Below are 13127 nucleotides of genomic sequence, written 5' to 3'. Positions count from 1 at the left end.
GTTGAGTGAGAAGTCCTACCAGCCAAGTTTCTAAGATAACTGCTGGTTGCATTTCGTCTACTTTCTTCCTTCATCCCCATGTAAGACCCTCCTTACACCCATAGCAACCACATCTACATCCTAAGCCGATGCCTCCAAACACTTGGCTTTCTATCGAAGCAGCGAGCTCTCTATTGAAGCTCCTTTGTGTACACCATGTTCTTAGGAATCATTCACACCAACGCACATTTATCAACACAGATGAGTGCAAGTTGCAATGCTATAGCCTAGATTTAATCATGGAGACTTGCTCTGTTGCCAATTCTAGTCTCCAAGCCACCATCCTGCCACTCAGCAGAGCCGTGGTCAAGGGCTCATGGCTCACAGTGTCACCAGCCTTCCATATCTTCCTCTGTTCAAAAATGTAATTGTAAGGTCAGGCGTGGTGATACACGCTTTGCCTTTAATTCCAGCATTCCGAGATGCAGAGGCAAGTGAATTTCTGTGAGTCCACAGCCAGCCTGGTCTACAAAGAGAGTTCCAGATCAGTTAGAACCCACAAAGAACCCCTGTCTCAAAAAAAAAGAAAGAAAAACTAATACTCATAATTGTTTCACATGAAGTACCATGTAGAACATAAATGAAGGGTTCATAATCTCATTCACAATAAATATCAAAACTTGTGATTTTAGTCACATATTTGCTTCAGGACGAATGCTTCAAATCATTTGTCTTTTGAGAATTTAATCAATGCAGGCATAATATTTCAATCAGATCCTAACTCCTCTATACATTCCTTTACATCCCCCTTCCAACTTATGTCATATATGTGTGTATCTATATCTATATATGCGTATCTGTTTGTCTATCTGTCCATCTATCTGTCTGTCTATTAGCCCGAGTACAATCATTGCTGTCCAGATAAAAGTGTGGGGCCATTACTAGAGCATGGTCAAACTACAAGGGACCACACCCTTAAGAAAACCAACTCTCCCTCCTTAACAGCCATCAACTCTCAGTAGCTCCTCAGGGATGGAGTGGCATGTGCCCTTCCTCATCCACGACCCAACAAGAACCTTTTGACTTGTTTTCCTATCAGTTTCTGCCTCTTGAGGGCCCTTAGAACTTTGAGAGGTGCTGCCTCAGAGCCTGAGAGTCCTAATAACATGGCTGCTTATCAGCACTGTCAGCATCCAGTGACTTCAGATGTCACCCGGCTGAGCTGGCCCCACAGGGAAGATATGACTCTGAGAGCTACTTTTAAGAGTTATATTTTAACTGGAGGATAAGTAGGGGAACATATCTTTGGTAAACTTGTTTTACAAGTGATTGCTCCACACCTGGAGTACAAATCCAATTTTCCCCATGTCCTAGGGCTCTGTGGGCTCAGCCCCAGGCAGAACTACAATACCCTACCATATAATTGGGTGTTATCTGCCATTTCCTTTTGAAACTAAAATGTAATGGTGTTTATGATAGGGAAAGACAAAGGGAACCCACGTAGAAAGAAACTAATCCGTTTCTTTGTCAACAGCAGACTCTCCATGACGTGCATCTTTGAAGCTGTAAGGTCTATCACAGGGCTCTGGAGAGATGGCTCAGGAGCTAAGGGTTCACTGTTCTAGAATGCCTCAGTTCAGTTCCCAGAACCCATATCAGATGGCTCACAACTGCCAATAACGCTAGCATTGGGTAACCCAATGTTCACTTCAGTTTGCAGGCACCTACACAAATGTGTGCAAACACACACACACAAACATAAACCTAAAGAAAAGCCTTTTTAAAAAAGAAGCTGTCAGTGGGCAGTCATTCAAAGTAAACCACATTGAACAGGAGAGAATGAGCCATTGATGGGTGGACCTTCTTGATTGGCTTTAATTGTTGGGAAATAAATGTTCAAATTCAATACTACCACACTGAAGAAACAACAGAACAGTAATTACCTTTTTAAAATTATATGTGCTCCCAGGAGTTCCAGGACCTCAGCCATGAGTTAGACATGATATTCCATTGTGATCATAAGAATACATGACAACAGACAGTGGTGGCAAAGGATGAACAGGACACAGGTGACAAGGTCTGTGGTGCCCCAGTCCTGAAGTTTCCGGAGCCTCAGTTTCTTCATACAGTAACATTAGATAGTTACAGGGGCAAAGGTCTGGTTCAAAAAACAGGAACCAAAGCATAAGAATACTCTAAACAGAGATGTCGGAAGACTAGAAAGGACCGAGAGGCCCAAGTTTAGTTGTTGGGACAATCTTTTTGTAAAGTGTTTCTGTCCCTCGTCATCTGACTAAGGCATTCTCTGATTGGTTTAATAAAGAGCAGAGCAGCCAATAGCTGGGCAGGAAGTGGAAGGCGGGACTTCCTGATAGAGATGGGAGGTGGGGGTGGGGAGTGGAGGGGGTTGTGGGGAGTGGTGTAGAGGCGATAAGAAGTGAGGATTCAGTGATTGGTTCCCGTTGTGGTAGATGGTTGTAAACACGAACTGGCCCCGTTGTGGCAGGACGCAAGCAGAATTAGTCGTGTTAGGGGCTGGAAGTTCTCTGTATCCTTATTTATATAGCTGGCAGGTCTGTTGAAGTTAGCAACATTTAGTAATCAACACATTTCACCGAAAATACCCTTCCCTTTACATCACAATTTGGATTAAATAGCTCATACTGATGGAATGCCAGGCAAGAACAAGTTATGTCTTTCTACAGGGTCGTGGAAAGAGGTTTTTGTTCAATTGTCCAAGCTCTGGTGTAAATGACCCTCTGTGTCAGCATGCGGTACGCGAACACTGCACAGCACAGAGCTCTATGGGAAAAATGTGTCTGACATCCTACAAATTCACCAACCAATCTGCTGTTCAGCTTCACCAGGAGCCTTTCTCCTAGTTAAGACCAAAACTAGGGCTTAAAAACCAATCCTCCAGTTCGTGGCTCCAAATTACCACGGAAAAATTAACAACTCTTTTCAAAGTGCACTTTGCAAGTTCCTGGCAGAGGGGAGGGGGATAGACAGCTGGGCACCTTCATCCAGCTGGGTGTCCAGCAACATATTCAGCATCTGTTGTTGCCCAGTAATACGAGAAGCCCCTGCCACCCAAAACAAGGACAGGAAGAATCCTGTCTACACAGAGTTCACAGTTCAGAGAATCCCAGCTTGTGATGATTAATCTTCAATGTCAATTTACCTGGGTTTAGAATAACCACAGAAGCACATCTCTGGGTATGCCATAAGGAAATTTTCCAGGAAGGCCTAACCAAAAATAGAAGACTCACCAGAAGAATATCTAAGAGAGCTGTGATCCCAGACTGAAGAAAAAAGGAGGAGGTAGTTCCTGGATACAGATGCAATGGGACCAAATGCCTCATGTTCTCAGGACTGGAAGTTACCTTAGCTCAAGTGATCTCTAGCTCACAGCATCAGGAAGGTCAGGGTCTCTGGATGCCCGGGCTTGCACCTTCCTTCCTTGTCTTTTCTGTCGTTCTCTCTCTTGCCCTTTCTTTCTCCGTGTATATCACCTGCACATTTCTCAGTATATGTTACCTGTGCACAGTAAGGGCATTGGAAATCTCATTGTTAGTTTCCATGCATATACAGAAAGCGCTTTGATTATAGTCACCCCTTGGGATGGCTAAGCATCAACTATAGCATCTATAAATTGTCAACTTCACAGACCTGGAGAAATGGACAGCTTGAAGTTGGAAATTTTTCTTCTCACATGTTGTTTTGGTTATTTCTCTCACTGGATTTTATGTGAATTTTAGAACCAGCTTTGCGATTTCTGTAAAAATCAAAACAAACAGCTGAAATTTTGATTAGGATTATGTTGCTACAGAACTATAATAATCAAGGCATCCTATAAAGGACAATTCAGTTAACCTGAATTAAAAGTTCAAAATCAGATCCTTATGCTTATAGTCAGTTTAAGATCAGCCAATTTTCCTTTCACAAATGTGGCTATGCAGTTCAGTGGGGGGAAAGAATGGTCTTTTTTGTTGTTGTTGTTTTTTGTTTTTTTTGTTTTTTTGTTTTTTTTGGTTTTTCGAGACAGGGTTTCTCTGTGTAGCCCTGGCTGTCATGGAACTCACTCTGTAGACCAGGCCAGCTTTGAACTCTTGAACTCAGAAATCCACCTGCCTCTGCCTCCCAAGTGCAAGAATGGTCTTTTCAACAAATGATTCTAACACAGATACTTCAGTGCAGATTTAAAAACACATTACAAAATGTGAACCCACACTTTGTACCCTTTAGAAAGATCAACCTAGAGTGTGTCCAAAAACCTATACAAAGAGGCAAAAAGCTATAAAGCTCTTTGGCCTGAGGGTTAGGCAGTTCTTTTTCCTCTCCCCCACCCCCAGACAATGTTGTAGTCCTGAAAAGATCCAGATTCAGTTTGCAAGCTATGCTTTCCAGCTATGCATTACTCTATGCTGTAGATAGCTCTCTAAAGGCCATCTATGTGATACAGGTCATATAGGGATGCCTGCTTGGATGCTGTATACATGTGCATCCATGAATTGATGTTCACATGTACACACACACACACACACACACACACACACACACACACGATAGGCACTCACAAAGCTTTAATCAACCTCTTCCAAGATTACCAACAATAACCATCTCTCCCAGTAACTCAAAAACTGCAGTTATACTGGTCTTGAAACAGTTTTAAATATAACTGGAAGCATTTTAAACAGAAGTGAAACCGAGTTTAATGAACTATGAAAACCAGGTGATATACATGTTCTGATGGTCTCTTTGGAGACTGAAATAAGAAAGAGAGAATCCTTACCAAGTGAACCTGTGCAACTGTGGGACAGCAGGGAAGCCCTGGGGCTTTCCCTGAGTGTTGTAGAATACTCCAGCTGTGGGGCATGCACTGGAGGATGAGTGGTTAGACAACTCACTCTCTGGATTTTATAGTAGTAAAGGGGTGGGGGCAACATCTCAGCTAGATGCATCAACATAACATTATCAACCCAATACTCCTTCCTCCTATACTGTTTGTTGAAATACTCACACACACACATATGAATGAGCTACGATTATTGAATACTTACTGAGCCTGGTGTAGCCCTATTAGCTGTATGAACTCTCATTTAATACTTAGACAATTTATACTACTGTTATGTAACATTTTCCTTCCTGCAGGCTCTCCTGAAGCAGGAAAGCAAACAGCTCCAAATAGCTTCAGGAAGTCCCTGAAACTGAGCAGATTCACTAGGTCCCTCTCTTCAAGAGTAACCAATAAAAGCTGATAGTCTGTATCAGACAAGTTCACGTGCTACCACAATAGCTGCCTGGGAGAATCAGAAGCCAGCGGAGCTACCTAGAAGAGGTTTAGACCAAACAAGGCACCTGGAAAGGACACTCTACAACTTTTTGATCTGCCTGTTGGCTGTGCAGTGTGCTCCAGTGTTCCCAGCTTGTGAGGTTACACAATACCTACCAAAATGTAACTGATTAAAAACCACAGTAAACTAAGAATACTGATAAATATGTAGTTTAAAAACCAAGGAAGAGAGGTCACAAAAATAGAAAAAAAGATGGGATGTTAGAGCTTCTTTTTTCCCTCTGGGTCCTGGCAAATTGCATGGAGGTTAGGCTAAGGTGACCCGTGTACTTCCCAGACCTCCTAATTGCTAGTCACCAGCTGGAGGGATGCTGTGGGCCATACAGCACTCTTGATTACTTTTCTATTGCTACAATGAAATGCCATAAGCAAAAACAGCTGCAGAAAAAAGAGTTTATTTGGGGTTATGGTCCCGGAGTGACAGAGTTTACAGTGGTAGACTATTCCTCTGCTGTGTCTCTTCATCCTTTTCATTTTGTTCCTTTAGGAAATGCTCTGAGCATCTCCTCTGCTCCCTCCATCCCCATCCCCCATCCCTCATTTCCCTCACAGACAATTGCATCCTACTCTCTGAGTTCTTATTCTAAATGTTCTCTTATTAATGAACGGACTTTGCCCTTGTTTTTTTTTGCCAAATTAGGTAGAAATACTTGAGGGTAGATACATGCTCCTCCTTCTATAGTCATTATCAACGACATACTTGGTAATGAAATATAAAGCAATTCACAGATTAAAAGAGAAGACCTGCATTATGTTTGTATTGTCTGTTTTTAGAGACAGAGTTTCTCTATGTATCTGTGGCTATACTGGAACTCGCTTTGTAGATCAAGCTGGACTCAAACTTGCCTATGCCTCTCGAGTGCTTGACCCAATGCTGTTGTCACAGTGAAGTACCATAACCAAAAAGAACTTCACAAGAACAATTGCATGTTTGATCACCTGTCAAATGTACTTTAAATACTGTAGATTTAAACAAAGCAGCAGATACTGAAGTGTAACATCCTATGTCTGAGATGCAGTAAAATCAGAGCAATGTTTTCTTGAGCTGCATGTCCATGAGGCAGCTGTTAGCAGGCTTTTCTCTGAGACTTCTTAGTCAGAACTCAGCTGGGACTAAAGGCACTGTGGCAAATGACTGTACCATCTATCTGTGCAGCAGCAGTTTAACACTGCTGATATTTGACTCCTGGCAGGAAGGACTGGCCTCAGGCCAGAGGATGCCACAGTAGCTGCTAAAGTTGCCACTGATGGTCCTCAACAGCATCTCTCCAGCTCCCTGCACTGTGAGGACAGTGCTCCAGGTACCCTCGCTGCTTGGGTTTATATGAGGTAGTCAGAAACTACAAAATGTTCAAGTGAAGATTGGGGTCAGCTTTGGGAACAGTCAGGGCCAGCCAAAACTAAACGAACACTCTGATAGTTTGCTTCCAAACCTTTTTTTCTCCTGTCTCTTGCCCAGCCCAATTCCTGCCGAATTATCTGGTTCTTTCTGTTGATCCCAGCTGTTTCTTTCTAGATGGGGCTCGGCAACCATTCAACTCTCAAATTTCTTTCTTTCCTTCTTTCTTTCTTTCTTTCTTTCTTTCTTTCTCTCTCTCTCTCTCTCTCTTTCTTTCTTTCTTTTCTTAAATGTATATATTAGAGAACATCACTTCAGTATTTCAGACCTAGAGAATGACGATTGATCCTCAGGAACTGGAGTTACAGGCAATTGTGTGGCTGCTGCTTCATATAAGTGCTGGGAATTGAACCAGGGTCATCTGGAAGAGCAGTGCTCTTAACCACTGAGCCATCGCTCTAGCCTGAGATGTCTCATTTTAAATTCTGGCTTCTGGACACCGTCTTCAGTGGAAAAATGAATCTCAAGTGGGTCTTCATTTTCTAGAAAGAACGAAGCAAAAGTGGAAGGTTTGGGTACCTCTTGAAATTTCTTTTATTTTCTTTTTTTAAGATTTATTTATTTATTTTATGTATATGAGTACACTGTAGCTGTCTTCAGACACACCAGAAGAGGGCATCAGAACCCATTACAGATGGTTGTGAGCCACCATGTGGTTGCTGGGAATTTAACTCAGGACCTCTGGAAGAGCAGTCACTGCCCTTAACCACTGAGCCATCTCTCCAGGACCTGACATTTCTTTTCAAAGTCAACTTTCTTATAAAGTTAGACCATGCCGGGTGGTGGTGGTGCATGCCTTTAATCCCGGCACTTGGGAGGCAGAGGCAGGCGGATTTCTGAGTTCGAGGCCAGCCTGGTCTACCGAGTGAGTTCCAGGACAGCCAGGACTACACAGAGAAACCCTGTCTCGAAATAACCAAAAAAAAAAAAAAAAAGTTAGACCATTCTTACACACTAAAAACGTGTAGTGGGAAAAATGAGTGTTTCCAATGGTCAGAATAGGGTAGATATTTGCAGGCTATGGGAAGGGAAGAGCTGAAGACCAAAACATCATTAAATGATCACAGATAGGCCCCATCCCAGAGGCCCTCACCCTCCAATCAGATTTGCTTTTCCAATACTTTTCAGTTGAGCTATTTCTATTGACTTAGTGTTGTGTGGTGCCAGAATTCATAGCCTTTATACGTGAGATTACTATCCTTGTAAGAAGAAACAGGACAGACTGGAGAGGTGGCTCACTAACATGAGCACCTAAATTTGATTCCTGGTCTGTGTTAGGGAAAAACAAACAAAACCAGATATGGTGGCACTCACTTATGCCCCACCATGTCATAGGGACACATGCTCCACTATGCTCATAGAGGTCTTATTTGTGACAGCCAGAAGCTGGAAACAAACCAGATGCCTCACAATGGAAGAATGGATTCAGAAAATGTGGCTCATGTACACAATGGAATACTGTTCAACTATTAAGAACAAGGACATCATGAATTTTGCAGACAAATAGACATCATCCTGAGTGAGGTAACCCAGACCCAAAAGAACATGCATGGTATGTACTCACTAATAAGTGGATATTAGCCAAAAAAGTACAGAATACCCGTGATACAATCCACAGAACTCAAGAAAGTTAACAAGTCGAAGGGCCCAAGTGAAGATGCTTCAATCCCACTTGGGAGGGAGAAGAAAGCAATCATGGGGGAGGGGAGCAGAGGGAGGAAGGGACCTGGGCGGGAGAGAGGAGGTGAAGGGGAAAAGGGGAACATGATCAGGTATTGGGGGGACAGAGTGAAGCCCTGAGTGTCAACAGAATGACTGGAAACAGGCAACCTCAGGAGGTGGGAGGTGGGGGTTGAAGAGACCCCCTAGAATGTACCAGAGACCTAGGAGTGGGGTCTCAGTACTCAAAGGGAGGGACCTTAAATGAAATGACCAAGAGTGGGGAGAGGGAACTTGTAGAGTCCGCCTCCAGTAGAAAGACAGGGCATCAAGTGGAGGGATGGGGTTGCCAACTCACAGTCAAAAACTCTGAGCCACAGTTGTTCCTGTCTGAAAGAACTTCAGGGACAAAAATGGAGAAAAGACTGAGGAAAAGGAGGTCCAGTGACAGGCCTAAATTGGGATCCAGCTCAAAGGAAGGCTCCAAGGCCTGACACTATTACTGATGGTTTGGTGTGCTTACATACAGGAGTCTAGCTAGTATGGTGGCCCTCCGAGGGGCCCAACAAGTAGCTGACCGAGACAGACACAGATAATTATACCCAACCAATGGGTCAACAGAAGCTGCTGACCCCTGGGTTGAATTAAGGAAAAGCTGGAAGAAACTGAGGAGGAGGGTTACCCCATAGGAAGACCAGCAGTCTCAACTAACCTAAAGTCCCTGAGACCTCTCAGACACAGCCACCAACCAGGCAGCATACACTAGCTGGTCTGAGGACCTGACGCATATACAGCAGAGGACTGCCTGGTCTGGCCTCAGTGAGAGAAGATGCACCCAACCCTCCAGAGACTTGAGGCCCCAGGGAGTGGGGAAGTCTGTGGGGTGGGGTTGAGGGACATCCTCTTGGAGACAGTGGAGGAGCAATAGGATAGTAAACAGTCGGAGGATGGACCAGGAGGAGGATAACAACTGGACTGAAAAAAAAAGATTAAAGATAATTTTAAAGAGAGAGAGAGCTCACTGGGGCTGACTTACAGTTTCAGAGGCTAGCCCATTATCATCATGGTGGGGAGCATGGCAGCATTCAGGCAGGCACAGTGTTGGAGAGACCAGTGAGAGTAGTTACCCATGTAGTTTTGCAGGCAACAGGCAGAGAACAACACTGGACATGCCATAGGGTTTTGAAAGCTCAAGGCCCACTCACAGTGACGCACTTTCTCCCACAAGGCCACACCTAATCCTCTCAAGGTCGTGCCATTCCCTGATGACTGAGCATTGAAAGACGAGAGCCTATGGGGGCCACTCTTATTCTGACCACCACATCTAGGGGCAAGCTGGCCAGCCAATCTTCCCTACTTGATGAACTCCAGGCCAATGAGAAAGTCTGTCTGTAAGACAAAGATAGACCCCATCTGATAAATAGCACCAGAGAGAGTCTTTTGACTTCTACACATATACATGCTATGCACATGTACCTACCCACCCCCACATAATATACAGGGAATACACACATACAGAGAGAGAGAGAGAGAAAGTGAAGGAGACAGACAACAGACAGGCAGGCAGGCAGAGAGACAGACAGAGAATGAGAAGGGCTTTAATTTTCCTAACAAGTGTGAAATATAGCCAGAAGATGATTGTCTTAGGGTTTTACTTCTATGAACAGACACCATGACCAAGGCAAGTCAAATAAGGGCAACATTTAATTGGGGCTGGCTTACAAGAGGTTCAGTCCATTATCATCAAGGCAGGAACATGGCAGCATCCAGGCAGGCATGGTGCAGGAGGAGCTGAGAGTTCTACATCTTCATCTGCAGGCTGCTAGCAGAATACGGGCTTCTAGGCAGCTAGAATGAGGATCTTAAGGCCACGCCCACAGTGACACACCTACTCCAACAAGGCTACACCTCCTAATGGCGCCACTCTCTGGACCAAGCAGATTCAAACTTTCACAGTGATTATCTGCAAATGAGGAAGGAGGCCCTCATCAGATGTTGAGCACCTTGACTGTAGACATCCCAGTCTCCAGAACTAGGAGCAAGACATTTCTATCGTATATAACCTAGTTTATGGTATTTTTCATAGTAATCAAGGCCAACTGACAGCCAGACTGAATCACAGAGACCATAACAGAGGCCTTCACACTGTAAATTCATGAAGAGTGTGGACTAAGACTGGTAAAAATCCAAAGAACATGCCTTCTGTAAATGGACCATGAGAGGGAAGAGAGCCATCATCTGTAAACCAAAGAAGCTGATCTAAAACTGAAAGGAAGACTTAAAACTTAAGGGGAATAGTTATCACTTGGATAGGAAACAACACTCCAGCCAGTAGAATGTACTGTTCTTTGTTCACAGGGTCCTTACTAAGCAAAATTCCTGAAGACAATGAATTAATTGTTGATGACACAGGAAGGTGTGCAGCCACTGATCACAGAATCATCGATGTTGTCCTGCTTCTTTGTCTGGAGGCTGGGCTGAGGAGAAGGATTGCAGTGCAGGTTTCTTGCAGGCTCAGTAGTGAGGGACCAAGAATGGACCCTGTGAATGGAGTGGGATTGGCCAGTGAGAAACCAGAGCCCCGCTAAGCAAATACCGTGTACTAGTGTTGATCACAAGGTGTTACCCATGGGTTTAGATGAGGAAATAGAAGCTCAGGAGGCCCAGCCACTTCTCATGACCATGGAGCCAGGGCAACACTTACTATTTGAAAAATATAATGTTCTGTCTTGGTTACATTTTCATTGCTATAATAAAACACTGTGACCAAGTAATTTTTCTTATAGTTTTGGAAGTTTAGAGTCCATGATAGCAGCGTGGAGGAACAGCTGAGAGCTCACATCTTAATCTACAACCATGAAGCAGAGGTGTGTGTGTGTGTGTGTGTGTGTGTGTGTGTGTGTGTGTGTGAGAGAGAGAGAGAGAGAGAGAGAGAGAGAGAGAGAGAGAGACAGAGAGACAGAGAGACAGAGAGACAGAGAGACAGAGAGACAGAGGCAGAGAGGAGAGAGACAGAGACACAGAGACAGAACTAGGAATCACATGAATCTTTTGAAACCTCAATGCCACCTGCTAGTGACCTCCTCTAGTAAGAACACACTTCCTTACCCTTCCCAAACACTTCCACCAACTGAGGACCAAGTATTCAAATAAATGTATCTATGGGACTGTTCTCATTGTAACAAACACAGCCAGAAATAACAAAGATTGGTGAAGGTGCTGAAAAGGATCAAAATCCACCCTGAGCTAGGGGCTAGGGCTGACTAAGTGACTAAGAGCTGGTGGATCTCCTCAGTCCTGATGGGCAATGTTCAGGTGGTCGAGACTTTCTACTGGAGTATAAAAACGAAAGCTCTATAGCCAGTCCTAGGAGACACCAGGACTTACATCAGCCCTTTGCGTTAATTAGAAGTGGTTGTTAGTTAGATTCGTATGAATTTCTACAAATATGTTGAAATGTTATGAGTGGTTGTTGTACAAGACTCATGCCCAATCAAGATCTTTTCTTACTGAAAATGGAGAAATATTAGCTTTTTCAGTAAACTATGTCTGTAAGGGGTTATACTCTCCTCTCCAGTGTGGAGCTTTGCTACTGCCCCCTGCAGACTCAGCTTATTGGTTTGTTTCTATCTTATTAAATGTCTGCTTTGCTTTTCCAGGAGCACCCCAAATGTCACCTTGATGTGTGTGTATGTGTCTTCGTGGGCATGCATATGAATGTGTATGTAGATGAAGGTATATGTGCAAAGAATAGGGGGCAGAGGTCACCCCTTGGGAGCTGTCTACCTTTCTCTTTTGTGGTTTTGTTTTTTAAGATGATAAGGGTTTACTTACTGATATGAGACGTTCTCCAATCAGGTTACGATAGCTATCCATCAAGTCCCAGAAACCTTCTTATGTCCATCACCCAGTACTGGGATTATAAGCATTGTGCTGACCTTTTTTTTTTTAAGTTCTCAAGGTCAAACTCACACCTCCATGTCTGTATGGCAAGCACTTAATCAACTGAAGTACCCCCCTCAGGCGTGCACACACACCCTTTTTGTGGGTTTTTTCTCTGTAGGTTGAACAATGTTAGCAAATAAACAGCATGTAGGTGTTCAAAATCAATCATGGTCCCTTGGATCCCTTGGCTATGACATCTCTGTCAGGATCAAATGCTGCCCTGATTCCTCAGCTCCCCATGTCCGCAATGCTTGTGGGCTCTGGCCGCTTGGACCATGCTCTGACCAAAGCAGCATTGGCCTTCATCCACCCAGAGGAGGGGAAAGAAAGCAGGTCCTTTTATAAAGTAGTACACAAAGTGTAACTTCCTGTTTAATGGTAATTAATTAGTGGTTAAAATAGGATCGTGTGCTACCACGTGAGATCCTTTTCATTGCTAAAGTAATCCTGTTTGGACTATTGCAGACAGACCAATTTCTGCTTGAATAAAACCTTCACAGGAAAGAGAACATGCCTACAGTGACCTTCTCTTAGGTTATCTGAAGCTTGAATCTGTGTGGTATGTGTCTCCTCCCTTCCACAACAACCTCAGAAGGCAGACCGACTTCAGTATTGTGGACGAATTACTTCACGTGGGCTAATTCCTGGAAACATAGGCATTTTCATTATGTGTGCACATGAGAAACTGACTCTGTAGGTTGGGTAAAATTTTGAATCATTGCAAAATACAAAAGAAAAGGAAGGGAGGAAGGAAGGAAGGAAGGAAGGAAGGAAGGAAGGAAGGAAGGAAGG

Source organism: Grammomys surdaster, unplaced genomic scaffold (assembly GCF_004785775.1).
Source record: "Grammomys surdaster isolate TR1022 unplaced genomic scaffold, NIH_TR_1.0 146, whole genome shotgun sequence".
In the NCBI taxonomy this organism is placed as follows: Eukaryota; Metazoa; Chordata; class Mammalia; order Rodentia; family Muridae; genus Grammomys; species Grammomys surdaster.
This window is presented reverse-complemented; position numbering follows the sequence as displayed.